At 37.9% G+C, this 22,036-nt stretch overlaps 1 long non-coding RNA gene across 3 annotated transcripts in view; it reads right to left on the bottom strand.

Annotated features, from left to right (window-relative positions):
* Window positions 1-362: 362 nt before the first annotated feature.
* LOC119853737 overlaps window positions 363-22,036 on the bottom strand; it is a 48,239-nt gene continuing 26,565 nt past the window's right edge. Inside the window, exons 2-3 of one of the 3 annotated variants that reach the window (XR_006280328.1) lie at window positions 6,175-6,305; window positions 363-979 (exon numbers count right to left, since the gene is read on the bottom strand). This is a non-coding gene — a long non-coding RNA (uncharacterized LOC119853737). Of the gene's footprint in view, window positions 980-2,534; window positions 2,949-3,175; window positions 3,475-6,174; window positions 6,306-22,036 lie in introns of those variants that run through there. The other 2 variants (XR_006280327.1, XR_006280325.1) reach the window with 2 other exon arrangements.

The following is a 22,036-nucleotide window of genomic DNA, read 5'->3' as shown; positions in this document are numbered from 1 at the left end:
TTGTCAGGCTGGGTGCTATTATTATTTTTATTATTTACACATGATGCTTATTATTATTTCAAGTTACTTACCCATTGACTGGAAACTAGGAAACACATTCTCTTGCCCCAAATAAGCTACAATTTAGGTTATGGCTATCCATCCCTCTTCCAAACAGCCAAGGATGGTAGAATTTCAAGTACATCCATGAGTTTTTATCTTTTTTACTTAGGTATTTTTAACATGGCATATCTACCCTCCCCCCTTTTTTCCTGTTTAAAGTGGTTGTCCGTCAATCAATGTTCCCTCTAATTTTTGACAGGCCGTGTGCGCAAAAGATTTCTTCTGTGCAAATTTTTGACAGGCCGTGTGCGCAAAAAATTTCTTCTGTGCAAATTGTTGTGCTTCTGTCAACATTTTTGTGCACGTGGTGTTTTGCCGTGTGCGCGGGATTTAGGATCTGTGTGCGCATGCCACACGCACAGCGTAGAGGGAACAGTGCCGTCAATAGATCTATGGCCTCTGAGTCTGTCTATCTACATTCTTACAAAATGCTCATCTCTATGGTATCTGAATGCCTTGACAATAAAGCTGCAGAGAGGAAAGGTCCAGGAGTCAGAAGGGTAGCTCAGTTGTAGAAATTATTTTTCAGCAGATAACACTTTATGAAAATCAGAAGCCCCCAAAACTGTCATAAGTTGTGTGTGAATGTGTGTGGGAGATATGGGGAGAAGTATGTCCTCTCTCATTGTTTACCGCTCTTCCTTGAGTTTTAGCCACATGTGGTGTAACTGTCCTAAAAGAATATAGCCTAATTTTCCCACTCTCTCAACAAGTAAGTTATCAGATGAATATTAACAGGATCTTTTCCCCAGCCACATGCTTGTGCTGCTAGCCTGGCAGCCAGCCCAACAAATGGATGAGATTCCACTTTTACCTGCATTGTCATTGTTGCAGATACACAAAACCACATTCTGGAGGCACTTGGACATTTTTGACACTGTATAAAACAGACAGAAAAAACAATTACATTTGTATCACAGCATTTGAGTAACAATGTATCACATTACTGTATCCTTTACAGCTAGGAAAAAGTTTAAACCAGTTCCAATTTAGGGACAAACACTCCCCCTTAACCATGTAAATAGCAGAGAAAACAAGCATATTTCTCCAACCTTATGCAGCATTGAAAGAGCTGTTGGCCACTACATTGTCCCCTAAGGACCAACAGGTCTTATGAGAGACTAGGGGACACGGCCATAATTTCTCACATTAATTATGTTGAGTTCTACAGGAAATGGCAATATTGTGTTGGCAGTTGCTGGCCATTGGGAACATCCACTCACAGCCACCTACCAGTTGGCCATGGCAATATTGTAGTCTAGTCCTCACACAGTCTTCACAGCACAGTAGCTGAGAAACTTCCAGAACTGCAGTGCTTGCACAAGTGCTGTGCTTTCAATGGCTGGGTCTACACCTGATGCACAGCATAACGATGAATCATAACTTACATTGCCCTAACAGAGCCTGCCATGCTGAGTGGCTGTTCTCCAACTTCTTCACTCTTTCCTGACCGTGCCCCTTCTGGCTGCACAGAGCTGGGCTGCCACTGAGAAGATGTAGAAAGACTGCAGATAGCTACCTGGTGGGTAAATACCACTTTCCCTCACAGCTTCCTCAGCCCTTTATCTGAAGATTACCCAAGTTATCATCCCCCAACACCCTGCATTGCCCAGAAGAGACTTCAAGTGTCTATAGCTTCTAAAAGCTAAAGTGGAACATTCATATGACATTTGAACAAAGTACAAATTTTTTGACAGGAAAATTCCAGAGAGACAGGGGCATTAAAGCAGTTAATTGTCTGACTTACAATACAGGAGAAGCAAGGATGAACCTAGTTCTTCAGATCTGTGTTCTTATATTAAAAAACCAAGAACTTAGGTGAGAAAGTTAGAAGATTTAGTTGACATCATTTTTTATGATTCTAACATAAACTCAACGCCTTAATGAAACAAGAATATTTTACTTTCAAACATTTCAGCCCTCTCAGACATTTGGAAGGATCTGCCCAAGAAAGACTCAACACTCCGACCTTGTACTGATCCTGATTTTCAGGTAGAATCCAGCTGGTGAATACATAGACTGGAGAGCTGCTTGTCACCAGGAATTCTATATACTGTATACAAGGAAACTAAATCTTCATACCACAAATTGTTCTGTCTGATAACAGAGATCACTAGCCAAATTGGCTTTTAAACCTCCACTTGATGCAAAATCAGCTTTGGTGAAAGCAGCCATCCAAGTCAGCATCTTACTCCAGATATGACACAGGGACAAAGAAGGGGATAAAGAGAAGCAGCAACAACATCATGGTTAGAGCTGATTTAAATTTTTCAAATGTAAAAATTTTGAAAGAATTTCAATGGGGGGTAGGAGTGAGGTGAAATAGGAAAAATGTTAACAAAATAAGGCACAATGAGCTATGGAGACACCCGACTATTTCCACAAAATTACGAGACAGGGAAATGGCAACAAGTGTTTAAAAATCTGGCCTGTCATGCTAGAAGGAAAGAAAGAGCTAATGGTTGTTGTGGTTTCTCCTCCCAACATGGAGGTTCCAAGATGGTGATTGTGATGATTAACTCTGAAAGGCACCTTAATCTTGGTTTCTGTGTCCCTTGGATCCTGCAGACCAGTCTTCATGATTGGAGCCTCAGAGTTTAATTAAGATTTTTAAATCCATGTTATGAATTAGGCAAGAAGAATATTAAAACATCCCAGTCTCCCACTCTGGCTGCAATAACTCACCTTCATAACTGTTTTTTAAAACCTTTTTTGTAAGTTTTTCCCCTCACGTTTTTCTTCCTGTCCCTAATGACACATGTAGAGGTACTTCACTAATCCTCTCTGACTTGCCAGGCCTTCATTCTCAGGAGGATCTATCTTCAGTGCTCTTTGGTAGCCACTCCCTGTGGGAGAATAGCTGGCTGTGAGGAGGTATCTTTGATTCAAGTAGGAGAAAATGTTGCCAAGGATCTATTCCTCAGCGTCTTAATATAGTTAATGTAAGGGTCCTCTAACAATATTCTGCCCATTCAGAAAAGTGCTATGGAAGTGTCATATTCTGGAGTATGTGTTTGTTTATCTGCTTGGGATTTTGCTTTATCTGATGATTAGTTGTGAGACCTTCTTGAATGGTATCAGAATGGTACAAAGACTCCATTCATGGAAGTTTCAGTGACAAAACATCCATCCTTGTCCTCTTTTCATGCTTATGTTTTTTATACCCTTACACTGTACTTTGTTAGTCAAAGAATTGTTTGAGAATATAGTGGGTGGCAATTTCATCCCCTCCCCCCCCATATTAGTGGATGCATAGATATGTTGCTTCCAAGCTGCAATTCCTCATTACTGCCTTCAGGCTGATCTGCATTACATCAGCTGATCACCACTCCATTTGGCCCATTCTGATAGCTGCAGATGTTGGGAGTCCTCCTGCATCACAGTAAGAGAAAGCAAAGGCGATACTACATATGCTGTATAGCACAGGGAGTTCTTGTACACAGGTAGAATCCTCAGGTGGCCAGTTCAGCTTTGGGTACATATTTGTCACTCATTTCCATAATATCTGTGTTGCAGATGGGGAACTGAGACATGAAGAAGCTAAGTGATTTGCCCAAGGTCACACAGGAAGTCTGATGCAAAGCAGGGACTTGAACCCAGATCTCCCAATTCCTAGTCTAGTGCCATAACCATCGGGCTACTTTTACTCCCAAAGCCAAAGACCCTTGGAGGATCCATCTTATGAATATGAACTCTTCAGGGTGGAGGACCTACCCCTGGAAACTACCTACTAAATTGTAATTCTTCTGGAAATACCTAATGAAGGGCCAGATTGGGCAACCTTTATTCACACTGATACTTTGGCCTGAGTTGGGCTACTCATGTGGGATAAGCATCTGCCAGCATGAGTAAGGGATGCACAATCTATGCCCAATAGCAGGAAATACCTTAAATGTTGTGCCTTTGCAGGAAAAGTGCATTGCTATTTTTCCTTGTTTTCTTCCCAGGGCACAAGAATTCTGTGCTGCTGGATAGCCATTTACTGTAAGATATTGCATTGAAGTTACATTGTGTATCACATTAAAGGTTATAACAGTGCTTTGTATTTTGAAAATACTGTAAAAAAAAGCATCGATCATGAAACCACAGTTGATAGACTCAGAAGGGGCCTCCTGGGCCATCTTGGCCAAGACTTCTATGAAGCAGGAAGGATTCAACACATACCTTTCTCATAAATGTAGCTAACCATTCCTTAAAGACATTGAGTTATTTTTCCATAAACACCTCAACTAGGTAAACTAGTCTGATTGACCTTACTGTCAAAAAGTGTCTCTTAACACTATGTATAAGCAACACTTTTCCTTTTTTTTCAGCTTTAGCTAACCAAGAAAAAAGGGCAAACACAGTAATGGGCAACATTGCAAACACGACAAGTAGTTTTGCTTTCACTTTACTGCCATCATCTACCATAAATCTGGATCTACCTTAGATACTTGGTTTCTCAGTGCAGTCTCTCTGCTACTTGTAGTATCTATCTTACTTTGTCTCTGACTTTCAGAGTGCCAACATTACAGAGTGTAGAAATAACAAAGACATATGATAAGCACTTACCGATTCAGAAAGCCATTCAAATCCTACACCAGATAGTTAAAGTATTTATTTCTATTTTTCATTTTATTGGAATTTGTGGGGTGTTTTCACATCTGGACCATGAGGGTTGTGGAGCACAGGCATCCGATGAAGTGAGCTGTAGCTCACGAAAGCTTATGCTCTAATAAATTTGTTAGTCTCTAAGGTGCCACAAGTACTCCTTTTCTTTTTAGGCTTTCTTCAGGCTCCATCATAGTGCCAGAGAATTTACATTCTCCCCCACCAATTACACATACAGAAAAATAAATACATGACTGTTTAGCTGTGTGTTGCAGCAGTGGTAATGAATTGTATGCTGGCTGTTGCCCCATAGCTCTCTGCCTTCTTTCTCTTAATGAACATTAGAAAAAATGGAGTTTGGGTTTTTTTTAAAAAATGGTGTTATTAAATTGCAGACATGCTTATTTTCAAAAGCTTCTTGGGCTGTTGTATAGATTGAAATATCCTTCTACAAACACCAAGACATGGCGAGAGGGTCTTACAGCCCAAAGCTTCTGCCCCGTTGAACACACTGTTTGTGTGCCTGCTGCTTATGTGGCTGGTTTGAACTACCCATCTGTCTGTCTATCCCTCTATTCTTCTTGCTCTAAAAAAGCACGCTCCCTTCCTCTTTTCAATAACCAGGAACAAAGTAACAAACTAAGTACAGGACTGAGGCACTAAACTCGAGACTTCTGGGCAAATTCTGGGTCACTCTCCACTTCACATGGCTCTAGTGGTGCAAAGGGAAGCCCAGTGTGGCATACCATCAGTGTAGCAGCAATATGCCATACTCTCCTGGCTCACAGTGGCTTAAGAGGCTTAACTGGGCATCTGAGGATTCCATCTGTGTACATACAGGAATTCCCAGGTTGGGTGCAGTCACCACAGGATCTGGCTATCCCCAGTTGCTGGAACTCCCTCTTATGACTATAGCAACCAGGTATAAGTGAGAACAGCCTTCTCACTGTTATATCAGACCATTTCTGCTTCTATCCTTTGACAGAATATGCAGAGGTACTACAAAATAAATCAAAATCATTAAAAAGATAAAGCATATTTCTGGACAAAAGTTTAAGGCAGATGTTACTTTACCTGACTGGGTTCCACCTGGTCATCCCAAGTGACCATGTTCTAGGCTAGGGAGCCCTCAACAATCTTTTTAATATTGTTATTCCTAACGTTAAGCAAAGATACACATTTTAAACTGACTGAAGTAGTAAACAGCACAAGCACTTCTTCAGAAGGAGGTTTATGTATTTTGGATTAAGTACCCTGAACTTGCATTGTTCAAGGGCAGATTAGTTAGATTGTCTTCATTTGATGTTTCAGAGGTTACCTTTGTCAGTTCTCTCCATACACAGAAGGAGTATTATGGAATGACCAGAAAAATGTCAAAGCAGAGCTAATGCCAAAAGAGCAAGATACAAAAGAAAGCAGGATAATTTAGAAGGAACAATATGATACTAGGTTCGAAAGAATGTCAGTATTTCTTCATATTACCCTTGTCCACAGCTTTATCCCCTTCTTCCTGTCTTCTTTGCGTTTCTCTTGTCACACATTCTTAGACTGAAGTGTGCATGTCCTCCTTCTCAGCTCAGTGCCAAGCATGTCACAAAGATCTAAAACAATCCCTGCAAATAAAAAGACATTTTTAAAAGATAACTCTTGGTACAATATAGGGAAAGCTAGACTCTCTTTGATTTTAATTTTTTAAAATACTTGTTTACTCCTTAAACCAGGTAAAGATATAGGTAGAAAAATGCACAAGGTTCATTAATTAAGGACAGAGAATGGTGAGATTTTGCTAATAGTTCAGAATTTAATATTATAGCATATCCACATATGATAAAGTTGCAAGGGAGTATGAAGTACCATATGCAAAGAACCAGCCTACATAAAAGAAGGATATAAATAATGATAGACCTATTGTTTATTTTTTACTTTCTTTTCAATTAACCATCACTTTTCTCCTCATTTAATCCCAACTCAAACTTCCCTCACAATAAAGGAAAAAAGAAAAGAAACCCATAACCATATCTCAACCCTTATTCCTTCTCTGCCCCAACCCAGTTTACACTAGGAGTCACAATGAGTTGGTATTGCACACAGTAAGTACAACCTTTCATCTAATTTAAGTTGCCTATTTAAGTTCCATCAAGAGCACTCATGTCAAAATGGTATCTACTTATTGTATGCTGACAATTATTGTACCTTTGCTTTTGGGCAAGAGCCATCTTTTTGTTCAGTGTTTGTACAGCACCTCGCACAGTTGGGCCCTAAGCATGACTGGAGCTATTAAGCACTATTCCAATACAATACAAATATACATGCATACATACCTATTGTCTAATCTTATTCAGAATACAAACACCAATCAGAAGATGTAAATCATTTGATATTTATGCTAGAACATGGCTTACCATTTAAGTTAAATTTGCATCATGCTCAGTGTATTGAATACTATTCAGTGCTTTAGTAGAAGATACTATTTTCCTAATGTAATACAACACATGCATGCTGAGACATTTTTGGAAAATTGTATCATCTTGCAACATTAATGGACAAGCAGTATCACATGGAAAAAACACACTCTCCCTCTCTTTCCCTCTCTATATCGTTGTCATGAAAATTCCAAATAGTTCAAATATGGTGATGATTACAAGTTTATTAAAAAATAGGGATTTGATTTTACCTTGACCCAGCAGAGCACCCGAATAGCCATACAGCTATTCCACATTTACGTAGAGTTCATTCCCAGGAACTGTGAGCACTTGGAATGGACTGACTGTTGTTTAATTCAGTACATGAGCACGAATATTGTAGGGGCTGGATTGCTGAGGTTTTAGAATGTGCAATAATCTAATGTCTATCACTGTAGTAGCTGAGCACCTAAGAATAATGCATTTTGGGTGGAGGGTGTTGATTAAGAGGCTAGGGCTTGCTTGGATGGGCAATATTGGATTTGAAAATATCTTTCTTGTGCAATTATAATAAGTTGTGGGCAAATATGTTCATGTATAGTGTTTTGAACTATTGAATTGTCCAGTTTTTCATTTTTATAAGAGCACCTAAAGATGCATGCTTCATAAATAAACAATGTGTGTGGAATCTGTGTATCTTTATGGCAACTTAGGTATCAGACTGACAACATGTGCCTCTCGATAGGAGCTTGACACAATGCTGTCTTTTCATTGACTTCAGTAGGCTTTGGATAAGGCCTTCGGTATTGTGTACATACCATATATTAAGTGTGTGCAAATGTATGTGAAAAATTGTGGATGAAAGACTTTGGAAATTTCAACCCAAATTCCACAAAAGGTTCAATTTATAAACTTGTTGATATCACAAGGAATTCCTCAGAATCTCTGAATATATCTTTATATAGTACTTCCAACATGAATATTCTCATCCGACTCTTGACAATTCAACATGATCCTGTCTTTGAACCTCTACAAATACTGTACAAGGAAAGTGGGCAATTTATTGATTCAGAGTGATTTTGGAGAGACACATATGAGACAGGTATTGTATCAGAAGACACAGACTTTATACGTTAGACTCCTGGAAAATATATATAGGAAAAGAGATAGAATACAAAAGTATGCACAAGTGACATTAAGTTGGCACCTGAATATGAAGCTATCCTTCTATTTGGTATCTTTTTAGAGTAATTACATGATAATAGGAGAGGCAGCAGGTATACACAAGTTAATTGGCCAGATTTGAATTTCATGGACATGATAACTAATCAGAGTACACTGAGAATGTTGTTGGAATGCCATCTAAGAATTGTGTGGTAATAGTCAATCCAATCAACTAGCAGGAGCAAAAACGGTTATTATAGTAAAGGTTAACAAAACCATTGCATTATCTTCCTCTTTCAGGGGCAACACAGAAAAAGAGGCTGGAGAAGTCATGAATATCAAATCAGACACTTCCTCATTTCCAACTTTATTTCAGAATGCCATGGTTGTTTGGAAATGCTCTGTTCAGTAAAGATAGGACATTTGGTGTGTCATGAATGAAAATATTTGCAAACTGGCTGTAATCAGTCTGACACAAATCTTCATTGATATTAATAACTCAAAACTCTGGTAAAGTCTTAAAATCTAAGGAAGTAAACAACAGAGAAGTTTGAACTTGGATGGAATGCAGGGTGTTTTTTTGGTAGGAATGGCAATCTTTTGATTAAGGCACAGAACAGAGTTCTATTCCCACCTGTTCACAGACTTGGTATGTGACCTTGGGCAAATCATTCTCTCTCTCACGGCCTCATCAGTAAAGGGGGAATACTAGTTTTCCATTGCCCCTTATAGGAGCATGATAAAGCTAAATTATTTAATGTTTATAAAGGCCTTTGCAATCCTCAAAGGGAAGGAATAATAGTGATGGAAAGTGACTATTACCAAGAACAATTTTCTTCTATAATTATTTCAAAATTCAACATTTCTGGTATCACCCTGTAACAGAAGAATGAGATAATGCTAGGTTTCTGTTTGATGGAGGTAAATTCAGATCTAATATCACTGATGTGCTGTATCTTTAATACAGTGCCATTGAGAAGTATGCACATATTTCCCATTGCTGCTCTGCTGATCCACTGAATTAGTTCACCTGGAATATCAGTACGTGAGCAGGCAGAAAATGGAAATAAGATGCTCTGAATTTTCAGTAGAGAGCTGTGACTTTGTCATTTAATCCTGTCACAATAATATGGAGTGTCACACAATGTAACAACACGATACACCCACAGTAAATGACGAGTGTTCAAAGTGATGTCCTGTCAGCTACAAACCCTTTTATTTGTTCACAGAATGTTGCAGCATTTCCAGCAGAAAGACCACACGGAAGAGACACACATGCAAAGTTTGTTGCAGATGGATTTCTTTAATGTCTCTTTATGAGATTGGATGTATAATATGAACACACAGAAAAATTCTCCTGTTACTACACTTGCAAGAATGCACTCCTGTCTTCCAACATGCTAGGTACTTTCCACAAATTCTTTAGAAATGTACCTCTTTTACTTAAATTGGGCTGGATGTCATTAATAAAAGAATGGTGTAATGAAAAAGAATTTATAAAATTATACTGCAACCTATAATTGCAGGATTCAGCTTTTCCTGCCTGAAGAAAAATAAATTCTGAAGCATTAAACTTACTTTATCAAGCATTACACCTGAATTGCTCTCATAAATTTTACATATATTTTAAGTTATTTTAATGTTATGCCGGCTTGGTTTAAAATATTCTCATGAAGTATCTAAAATGGAGCTGCTCAGCCATAAATTAAACTTAAAAAAATACTCAGATTTCCTTCCCCCCAAAACCCAACAACAATATTTCTTTACTTACAATCATGTGGTATGTGTAACTTAAATTGTCCCTGGCTGAAATACCTTGTATGTCTTAATAGGACTACCACAGAATCAGTGAGCCATATTTCTGTAAGGTTAAATACACACTCTTTGCACTTTTAGAAGTGTCTTGTCTGAAACCAGATGTTAATAACCCCTTGTGTGCCACACTTCAATGCATGCCCAAGGCCACGTCTTTTTAAAGGTGTGGGTACATACATTTTAATGGGACAGTGATGGAGGAGCCCTGTAGCAGACCTACTATTATGATGGGCAACCGCAATCATAGACATGAGGAAACAACTAGATTTACTCGAACAACTGATCTTGCATAACAACATGCGTGCACTCCTAGCCTGTTTTGTTTGGCGCACTGCCTCTTGCAGCACAGCATTCCCGAAGCCTGTTAATCCTTATGAATGCAACTGTTTAGTGAATAAGCAACAAGATATGATAGGCAGTTCACTTCAGAATAATTATAGCACCCCTCAGGTAGTATTACAAGGCACACGTCTGAAGGAAAACACTTAGACTTGTGCATTTACTGGGAATTATTGACATACAGTAGATATAATATTATTGACAACTAATCATAAAACTCCATTTGTATCCCAAGTTCTAAAGCTATTTCAAAGGCACAGCTAAATTACACAAACATTGGTCTATCTAGACATAACAATAATGTTATGAAATCCCATCAGCTTGTTGCCGTTTAGACAGAACACACACTGCATGTGTCTGTAGGGCCAGACTTGGGTAGCTCTGTAGCATGCAAGGAAGCCCAGACACTAAAATGATTATGTCTGAATACTCCTTATCTGATTTTAAAAGCCGACAATACTACACATCTGTGCTTGCATGTTTCAGCTGTTATGCCGCAATGCCAGTATTTATTTTACTCCTGCAAGTTAGTTTTCCTTGAGAACCAGCAGGGGTCTTCTTCAATGATCTGAAAATGTGTGGGGAGGTTGTACTGTAGCTCAGTCGGTGAATGTTAACCTGAGGCTGTCATTTCATTTAAACATTTGGTTTACGTCTTCCATGTCAAAAAGATTAATGTCTTGACTTTAACAAACTGAATTCATTGCATTTTTTAAAAACCTGAATTAATTATAGTGAAACTATTTTATGGAGCTTTTATCTTCCTGCTTAGAGGTGGAGTTTCAAAGTTTCTTAGTTAATTGACATTGATATGTAAAGAGTTTTCAGGGCCATTCTATTCACTTAAGAGGTTTTCACTTGCAATGTGTCTCTGTAATTATCAGTGGAAGCCTCACCGTATTTTATTTTCTCACTTTTATTGTGCTACCCACAGATCAAGGCACTTGGGATAACAGGTCCTACATGTGGTCTAGTGATTATTCACCATTTTGGATTAAATGAAGACTATTGTTTCTACCAAAGGCTTTATGAAGATACTGAAGCAGTAATTGAGAAGCAGAAGTGCATTTATGGAAGCACATCTGAATGTCTTCTCTGCACATAATTGCATCAGGTATTCTGCATTCACATGCAAGTCCTTAAAAAAAAAAAAGCTTGTTTTTAGGTAGAAGCCCATGGTGGGCAGTAAATTACACATCATTTTCTCAGACTAGTAATTAGCGCTGTGCTGACTATCTGAATTGTTTCTTAGTAGTTCAACACAGTTCTAATAGTTATCACCATCCTTATCATAGATTCAATATATGATTCTTCCAGTTTCACATACAATATGTCTAAGGTTAGACATTATCACAAACACATTTTGTTTGTTTCTCTTGGCCCTTTAGAATTATTTTTTTCAGAACTCTGCAACATCTCAGTTGCTCTGACTCTCTCATATAAACCAGCTGAACTGACGTTTGCTTAACAGGCAAGAATTTGAAAGTCAAAAATAAACAGATACTGTGTAAATAAGTAATGCTGTTAGTTGACATGAGATTTTTATATTTATTCCAATATTGGTGGGTCTTCTAAATAGTTGCTTGGAGCTAATGAGCATTCTATCTCCCTCAGGTTGTTGTTGTTGTTGTTTTTGTTTTGATTTGGTGTTTATTTGTTTTTCAGAAGTTCTGACGCCAGCAAATATTTTTTCATGACCCTGTAATAAAGGTTGTGTAACACTAAAATTAAAAAAAAAGTTTCACAGAATTTTCCACAATTCTTCAAGTTATTGTCATATCCCTGAATTTGAATGTTTCATTAAAATGGTAATTTAGCTGTGAAAATATTGGATATTGTGAAATATTGTGCACTTCCTTTATTGAAAATACTTCCACTCAGAGAAACACTTTCCCTAAAAGAAATCTTTTTCATTCAAAATGATCTGCTTTTAAACATAGAAATTGGATGCAAATGAGACTGATTAAGAATTTGAAACTAAATTCAAGAATGTTCTGATTTTCAGCATTCTGAATTTCATTTTGTGTATTGTGTATTGTGTACCGCCGTCTGAATGGCATTTCACTTCCCACAACGTCCATCTGCCAGAATCCTAGCAAATTAACTAAAGTTAATGTTATTATAAAAACTCTCTTTTTAGTCACCAATCCTTCAATGGGATATGCTAGCAGGGACACTTATTTCCATGCAGAGTCCCATTGACTGAGTCTGACTCCACAAAATCACAGAGTGTGGGAAGTCAATGAGAAAGTGTACAGGATAAAGAGTGTACACTAGATAATCCCATTAAAGATTTGAGGTTGTGGGCAGCAAACACTCCTCCAGTGCTCCAGCTTTAGTTTACAAGAGCACTACCTCCTCTTGTGTTGTGACTGTGGACATCAACTATATATCTGTTAGGTTCTAATTAAGAGCAAACCCTCTGTTAAAGGGCAAATTTTTGTTCTCATGCAGACATATTAGTTGGTCACCAAATTGGGGTTGGAAGGGGCTGTGGCCAATATATGCCCATTGAGAGACTACACTCTGGCTGCAAACATTCACATGGTAGAAGGGAATAGTCCTTCTGGAGATCCTTTTCAGGCTACATCCATCCACAAACAAAATGTAGAAGTGACAAGAAAAAAAAAGGAAAATAGATGGGATGGTTTCATTATCACCACTACAGCTAAAGCCAGTACATGTCTTAAAGAGAGGCAGTAAGGAGCCACATGACAGACCTCTGCTGCACCACAGACCTTTCACAGTATTCGGACAGGGATGTTTGGACCACAGAAATGCATCAGGGAGTGTACCATGAGCTAATGGGGTGCCCCCAACTACCAGGATAGGAGCCATCTGAGAAGCATGGGCAGGCTGAAAGTGCCAAAGCCTCGTCAGCTTCAGCCACTGGGCTGCTGCTGCAGCAGCTATAATAGGAGCCAGCACTAGTCTCCTGTTACCTGGAGGAGCTTCCTGTGACATTGCAGGATCCCAATATATGGCTGTAGTAAGGCACCATCACAGAACCAGTACAGGCATAAGAAGCAATTCAGCAGAATTCCACAAGGCATTGCAGGGGCAAAAGGAGCAATGGTGAGTCATAGTGGGATGCTGCCAGCAGTAGGAAAACTCCTTTAAAAGGCAGAGTGTGTCCTTCTTTCCTCTAATAAATAAACCTCTCTTTGAGCTGAACTTTCTTTCCACTATTGCTAAGACAGGCCATGACTAAAACCAACAGGATTAAGTTAGCCATCATTTCAGAGAAATCTCCATTTTGAGCATGCATGCACATACCTGGCTAAGCTTCAGAGGCGTAGCCATGTTAGTCTGGATCTGTAAAAGTGGCAAAGAACCCTGTGGCACTGTATAGACTAACAGACATATTGGAGCATGAGCTTTCGTGGGTGAATACCCACTTGTCTAAGAGGCCCAAAAACAAATGGATCAGATAACACCTTGTTTCCTCCTTTGAAAGCTTGTGCTGTTTCTTGGAAGAGCAAATTCATCAGGTCTAATGGCCACCTTACTTCAACCAGCATTAGAGAGGCACAATATTAGTTTCTTAGGGTAATTCTATCTGGAAATCACTTAAAAAATGTAACTGAATACCACACTCAAATGTTTGTGTATTAATTTTAAGATGACTCTTGAGAAACTGCAATTTTTTCACACACACACAAACACACACTCAAAAAGACATTTCAAATATTTTCTTTTATAAAGTAGACTTCAGCACTTGTTCAGAAGTAAATTTTAATGAGCACGCACTCTTCAGATCTTTCCGCAGGTGACTATCTGGTCTGACAAAGGAAGAAGAATTTTTTGTCTTAGTTTGGTTTTATGTTTGGGGGACTCATATGTTTTTCTCCTTAATAAAGTAAATTTATTACCTGTGAGAGGCACCAGATGGGCAGTCCTAGAGACTGAACTTACCACTCATACAGTCATGGAAGATGTGTAGCCATGATTAAAGTTGTGGACACTAGACTTTTAAATTAGGAAAATGTTTTCATTTACATAAGATTCTGAAAAGCCTTCTGCTACAAAGAGATGGGCCAAGTTTGGAGTTGGATTTGATTTAGGTAAAGTCTTGTGATCATACCTAAATCAGGGCTAGAGTTCAGGTTCATATTAAATGGTGCTGAAATCTTGCAAACTGTTCTTGTTAGATCTTGGCTGATAATTTCACTGGATCGTGATCTTACCAGATTTCTGCCACTCTGGGCTTCATTAACACCTAAAAACAGACACCCCCTCCAGCATTGTATCTCATTCAAAAATAAACTATAGGACTCAGTTTGCCTGACTGCCTGATTGCCTCTTTTGGTCAGTTATCAATTGCTGCTTTACATACTCAGATTTGATGGGATTTGAATTCAAGATTCACATTTTGGCTCATTTCTTGTTTTAAATCTAAACAAAGGGAAAGATTGTGGAGCTCTGACTCACAATGGTGAACGGTTATCATGCAGGAAGTCCCAAAGGCACCAATAGGGCTATTTGAGTATGTCAGTACTCACTAGAGGTGAGCAAATAAATGATATTTTGGTGTTAGTTCTGAATGGTAAAATCCCTCCCCACCCCCAAATTCTGTTTGGTTCAGAGCAAAACTGATATTTTTTTTTCTCTTACTGAAATGGGAGGGAGGAAGTGAAAAAATCATTTAAGACAAACAAAACATTTTGTTTGAGCTCAAGTTAATTTGTTTAGATTTGTTTTTTCATTCTGGGTGTTTTTTCTATTTAAAAAAATAGGTAAATTTCTAAATGAAACATGCTATTTAACCAAAAAGTGAAACATTCCCTTTTGAAAGAACCAGAATGAAACATTTTGGCTTTTTTATTTAAAAAAGTCCATAGGTTTCTTCAGCTGAAACTATTTGTCAAATTTGATCTGAATTTGCATACAGTTTCAGTGTCCTGACAAATGCATTTTTGGCTAATCTACTATGTGCTGAAAAAAAAGCTCCCAGCTCTTGTATTCACCAGTATAAATAAAGGATTCATAATTTGTCTGGACAAATATATGTTTAACAGAACAAAACAAAACAAATTCAACATATTTTTGTTTTAAATTTTAAATGAATTATCTCTGGCTGGGTTCATAACTCTTTTACATTCACCATCTGGAGACAGTCTATAGAACAAGTAAACTGGCCAGAATGTTCACAGAAACCATGAATTTCAAAACATATTTGCAGACAACAAATGCTGAATTAATTAATGTGGGTAACTAGTAGTTAACTTTTCTCACAAGAAAGCTCATTTTAATAGTCCTGCTCATCCAATCAGGGAAAAGAAACAATCCCATATAACCAATATATACATTTAAAACAGCTTGAATTTTGAATATCTTAAACTCACAATGACCTGTTTTAGAACCAACTACATATCAAGTATTACTCATCAAAAATACTCTGTGAATAATTTCAAATAATGGATGTATCTGAGAAAAATTACAATCTGTTCATGGACAATCTGAGCAGAAACGAGGTGAAATGTACTAAGTTAAGATTTCATTGTAAGTTATTTCCCATCTCTAGTGGGTTGTACTTACTGAGTACAAACAGAACTATATTGAGGGGAGTATGAATCCATCTTAGATTTGAGTGGGGCAGTAGATCATTTGGAAAGTTAGTTTGGGAAGAATAGATTACAGCAAGATCAGTAGTGCACTGTTGAAAGAGCATTGGAAATGTTTGTTTGGGGTTTCTTTGGAGTGAAAGGCTTCCTAAATAAAAGAACCAATACAAGTCAAAAGCCCCAAATGTGTCATGCTGTTCTCCTTGTCTCCTCAAATTGCTGAAGCTAAAAGACTGTCACAGTTCCCTGTACTATTGTCAGGGAAGATGGGTCAGCTGTACAGTTTGCATGAGAGTAGGAGGGAACAAACTAGTAGCATATAATGAAAGGGAAATAGACTCTTCTAGGTAGGACCACAATCTTAAACCCACTGAAATCAATAGTAGCCTTTTCTTTTCCATGAGCTATGGATTGGGTTTGGCAGGGTTGAAAGTTCCTTTTTTTTTCCACATAGAATAAAATTGGTGGGTTTGTTTATTGTTGTTGTCTTTTTTAAGGGGCTCAGGGCCAGATGCTGATCTCACTGCAATGTAAATCCAGATTAACACCATTGAGTTTACTGAATATAAATCCAGATTAACACCCTGGAGCAAAACCAGGAGAAAACCTGTGCAGGCAAGATCAGAATCTGACCAAGTGCAGTTAAAAGCAAGGCTCAATAGATGATTTTCAGAATTACATTAATTTTTTTAAACCAAACAAGCATGTTTCTTTTGAACAAATGAAAAGATTTTCATTTTCTTTAGAATTCTGAGGTAAATTGTCCTTGTACAATATTTGTTCAGGGTCAAGATTTAGGTAATATATTGTGCTACAATAGCTGCACCTATGACAGACAACCTTTTCGTGAGATAAGAAAAACTTCAACTTCAGGTCAGTACAAGAAAGGAACATGACAGAGCTGTAAATATAGAGCCCAGAGGTGTGAAATCTTGTACAGCATTAAATACAGTCATGGGAAACTTGAAATTTGTTCCAAACATCTCAGTTGTGTAGACATCAGAATAAAAAAATATGTTGCAAACTCAAGGAAAAAAAGCAGTTTTTCCATGTAATGAATCTAAGTAATGATTCATTTTCATTAGTCTGTGAAGTTTGATAAGACACTCATTTTGAAAGTAGTTCTGATTGGAACAAATGAAGTTGCTAATTATGGATTTAGGAGTCTAACTTTAGGCAGCCATGTTTTAAAAATTTTGGCCCTTGCGTCCAAAAGTGGCTTTCCTAATCGAAAAACATTTCAAGAAACATGGTTTTGTTGACATTTGTGTGAAGAGAATTTTTTTAAAAAGGCTGTAGAAACCCAGAGGCTTAAACATTTTGTTTCCAGAAAATAATGTTTTCCTGTTTGCAGAAGCTACCACCCACTGGCAAAACTGCAGTGTCTGAAATGGTTTTCAAGCCTCGGTTTTGAAAACTGTGTTTGGACATGGGGATTTTTGTGGGACTGGGCTGAATGCAATCAGGCAGCCTATAGGAGCTCACTTAGCACTACTGAGATGGAGTTATGTCCAGCTCAGTTTGGCAAGAGGGATAGTAATGATGTGGCATGGAGGGACTAAACAGGGGAGAAACTGGAGATCCATCAGTAATTCCAAGAATTTGTTTCCTGACTGTTGGAATTCTGGTGTAAGCAGACTAAAAACTATAACAGTAATCTATTTTTTCTTTAAAAAAACCCAAACAAACAACCCAACTTCTACTAATTAAAATGAATTAAGAGTGATTTTTAACTTTAAAATATAATTTAATACTTTGCCAAGTTTCAATTCAGAACAAATTTGCTTCTTTGGATGCTAGTTTTGGATGAAAGTTGCTTCCTTATGGGATTCTGTATGGCTTATGCACAGAGGTCATTTCAAAAGTTATTCTGATTGGAGCAAAAGAAGATGAATAATTCAGCAGAATGTCTCACCTGTGATTGAGAAACAGAAGAACCAGAAAACTGAGGGAAAAGCCTGTTCTAATTAAATTTCCATTTCTATGCTGTCGGCCAAAGTGGTACAGAGAGTTTGAGATGGATAAACACGGCCTATGAAAATGGAAGTTCTAAAACAAGCTCAGCTGTACTGTTGTAAACAGCCATGCTCTAGCACAAAATTCACTAAAACTACTGTACTAAATCAGTATGCCTATGCTGGCCAGTTACAATGAAAAAATGACACTGCCACAATTTTAAAATGATAGTGCTATGGCAAACCAGTCATACTATGCTTGAGTTACTACCATAAGCATTATCTATTTAAAGTATTATGAAAATATATGCTTTCTTAAGTGCTGTGAATATACCAAATAATTCTGAGCATCTCTTTTACTACACTGATGAATCAAAGCTGAGCTTACACATTCTCTGCAATCAACATGGAAAAAGGCATTTAAAATACATAGTTTCTGTATAAATAGTGTATCTCCCCAGCACATTCTTTAATTAAGCAGTGTCTGATTCCATAATAACAATGATAATAAAAAAGTGATGTCCAGCTTTCATAATGCAAAACCTACACAGGGCTGTTACAGTACTGAGAAAATGGGGCCAAAGCACAGTGGGAAAGTGTATACAGGGATCTGGTGAATTAGAAGTGATATTCATCTTGCTGAATTTTCTTTGAATGACCACCCCTTCTGATGGGAAAATCGTGTAGTACTGTGGATTTTGGAGGCCACACTTCCTTTCCAAACCTGTAAATGTCAGGGATCAACAGAGGGTAGCGGGAAGGGGAGAGGCAGGAAACACCGTTCAATGTAAAGAGAGGAGACATCTGGAAGGGATGACTACTACTCCACTGCACTATCTGCCACTGACGAGAACCATCAGGAGCTATACTTGCAAAGGCTGAATGAGTGCCCCGTAGCCCCTCAATAGGAACCCCAGAAGGGGATAATATAGCTTCAAGATGTATTGCTTCCTCAGTAAAAAGAAAAGGAGTACTTGTGGCACCTTAGAGACTAACAAATTTATTAGAGCATAAGCTTTCGTGAGCTACAGCTCACTTTTCCACCAAATGCATCCGATGAAGTGAGCTGTAGCTCATGAAAGCTTATGCTCTAATAAATTTGTTAGTCTCTAAGGTGCCACAAGTACTCCTTTTCTTTTTGCGAATACAGACTAACACGGCTGCTACTCTGAAACCTGCTTCCTCAGTGGATTTCAGTGGGAGGGGGAAACAAGCTTTCCAAGTCACAGAGAGCAGCAGCTTTCCTATGTCTGTCCACACCTTCTCTACTCCACTTCTCTTACCCCAGCTCCACCACTGCACTCTGTGGCTCTCCAGCAGAGAGGTTGATGGGTGTGTTACCCATTCTTAATTCAGGTTAAATGGAAGAAGCAATTAAGATCCTTTATAGAATAAGATAGCTGAAATAATAGACGCCACCACCATGTTACTGAGCCAGTGGGGAGTCCTGAGCAATAACTAACTTAGGGAAAATATGAGGGGTTTCCCTGGAAACTGATCGCAAACACAGGGGTTGGGACACTGATTTATTACAGTTGTGTGTTTGTGTGGGTATCAGAACCAGAAAGTCACCAGCTAGGCAACAGACAGAAGAGAAGCAGTGTTGAGCATAGTCCTGAGCAGAAACAGCCCTCTCCTTGGGGCACAGGACTTTGGAAAAGCAGGCTTGGAAACTGTGAGAAACTGCCTGATGTTGTTTGTGCCTACAGTGTTCAGTGAAACAGGACTTTGTGAACGTTCTTTCTACATACATAGGATTGCACCAGAGAAATATCTGACTCTTATCATCCTGTTTTTCCTGCTAAAGGAAAAACCTGCCAAGGCTCTGAATATTGACTAATTGCTCAGGCCAAAAAGGGGCAAACAGTCATAAATAATACTTAGCATATATATATATATGTAAGCAAATATTGGAGCACACACATTCCAAGCACTTTACAAATATTAACTAATCAACCCTCATGACAACGCTATGAGAATAGCAAGAAAGCAAGTAATATTATCCCCATTTAATAGATGGGCAAACTGGAAAATGATAAGCAATTTGCTCAGGGTGACATTGGGAGGGTGCCTGTAGCCTGGCATGAAAAATAGGATACATTTTCACTGATTGGAGCTCAATGATTGTGTATTTTAATTTAATCAGAATGTACTAATACAGCAGTTCTCAATCATTTTCATAGTCTGAACCCACATTACAGAGCTAACCAGTTCCATGATGCCTTTTCTCACACCTATGATTTCTTTCCAAGTTTTCTGAACTGTTCAAATGTGGATGCCTAAAGTTAGGGACGTAGACATATTTAGGCATTTAACAAAAGCCTCAGTTCAACACAGGCTCTTAAATACATGCCTCAGTCTTGCTGGCATCAATGAGTTGGCTCATATGCTTGAAGTGAAGCATGTGCTTAACTATCTTGCTGAATTGGGGCATAAGTCACTTGGTTTCCAGATTTCAGAGTAGCAGCCGTGTTAGTCTGTATTCGCAAAAAGAAAAGGAGTACTTGTGGCACCTTAGAGACTAACAAATTTATTAGAGCATAAGCTTTCGTGAGCTACAGCTCACTTCATCAGAGATACTAAACTCCCACAGCTCTGCTGAAACAATAGGGCACTTATTTTAGCTGCCTAAAAATGGAACTGGATGCCTAACTTTAGGCAGTGAAGTTTGAAAATTTTGCCCACCACTACAGAGACTTCACAAACTTGAAATTAATTATTATTCAGATAATAATAGTTAATTGTTTTAGGTTCAATTATTTAATCCCTGAGTAACTTTTCATTACATTTGCTGTAAGATACCACCCCCCTCTCTTTTAAATTAGTGAAATATTTTATAAGGAAAAATACAGTAATATACACATCTCATGCCCTAGATATAATTGTATTTATCTTGGATAATTTCCAAAGGCCCTGATTCATCAAGGTACTTAAGGAGCTGCATAATTTACACACATATTTAATCACTTTCCTGAATCATTCTCAAAGTAAGGGAAAAATAAATTAGAGTTCTTTCAAATCTGTAGTTTTTTAGATGCAGCTCTTAAAAGTTCTCCTTTCCTATGTACAACTAAAATGTTAAGTGAAATATTGTAATACTCCCCCAAATTAAATGCTCCATGACTGAAGACTTGAAGAAGGCTTTAATTTGCACATTAAACATGGAAGCAGGATTTCAGGTTTGACAGGGTAGGCTTTTGCCTTGTTAATAAGAGCAATTCATACTAAATTGTGAACACATTCCCAAAATACTGACAACTTAGTTTCTTAGAGAACATATTTTATTGGACTATGAAAGAAACATCATGATCCAAAGAAGTTATTAAAAGAAGCTTATATTTATAAAAACAGAAACATGAGTGAGTGAAGCTTCCATATTATGAAGCCATAACAAAACAAAGAAAATTTTCAAATATATAAATTCATGCAATATTTTTCATTTCATTCATTTTGTATAATTGAAACAATTTGGGGGCAGGGGTGCAGGGGCATGGGGGCGAGGGGGAGAACAGGGCAGGAGTTTGTGAAATTTCCAGAGAATGAAAATAATTGCACATGTGAAAATTCAAAAAATTATACATTTTGGGTGAAAATTCACAAGGTCTTTTACAAATCATCAAGAGAATGAGGATTTGAGAACTCCACAGTATCCAACCATAATTTTCAAATCATTTCTGACATATTATTCTCAATAATGAAATATATCATCATAGCAGTGTTTCTAAACAGCCACAGAATGGAGTTGACCAACCTTTCAAACAAACTTCTCTGTGATCATGTGACTATTCACATTCTGTCCATGGGGAACAGCTAGGAAGAAAAGCAAGTGTGGATCTACAAAGTATTCAAACAGGCCAAAGTCAAACTTAGTAAGAAAAAAAAACGTATCTGTATTTCTGATCGCAGATCAAACAAAATGATTCAAAACTTTTCCCCATGTGGCAGCCAAAAAAACTTCATTGTGGAAGAGATGTTGCTGGTATTCAACATTCATTTCAACATATATAAGGGCAGAAAAGTACACATTTGAGGACCAGCCAAGTTCTCAACTTTTACAACATCAGCAAGCCTTTTCCTCTGGCATAAGAACTCAGCTAAAACTTCC

This window comes from Dermochelys coriacea, chromosome 3, assembly GCF_009764565.3.
Source record: "Dermochelys coriacea isolate rDerCor1 chromosome 3, rDerCor1.pri.v4, whole genome shotgun sequence".
Taxonomy (NCBI): domain Eukaryota; kingdom Metazoa; phylum Chordata; order Testudines; family Dermochelyidae; genus Dermochelys; species Dermochelys coriacea.
This window is presented reverse-complemented; position numbering and strand designations above follow the sequence as displayed.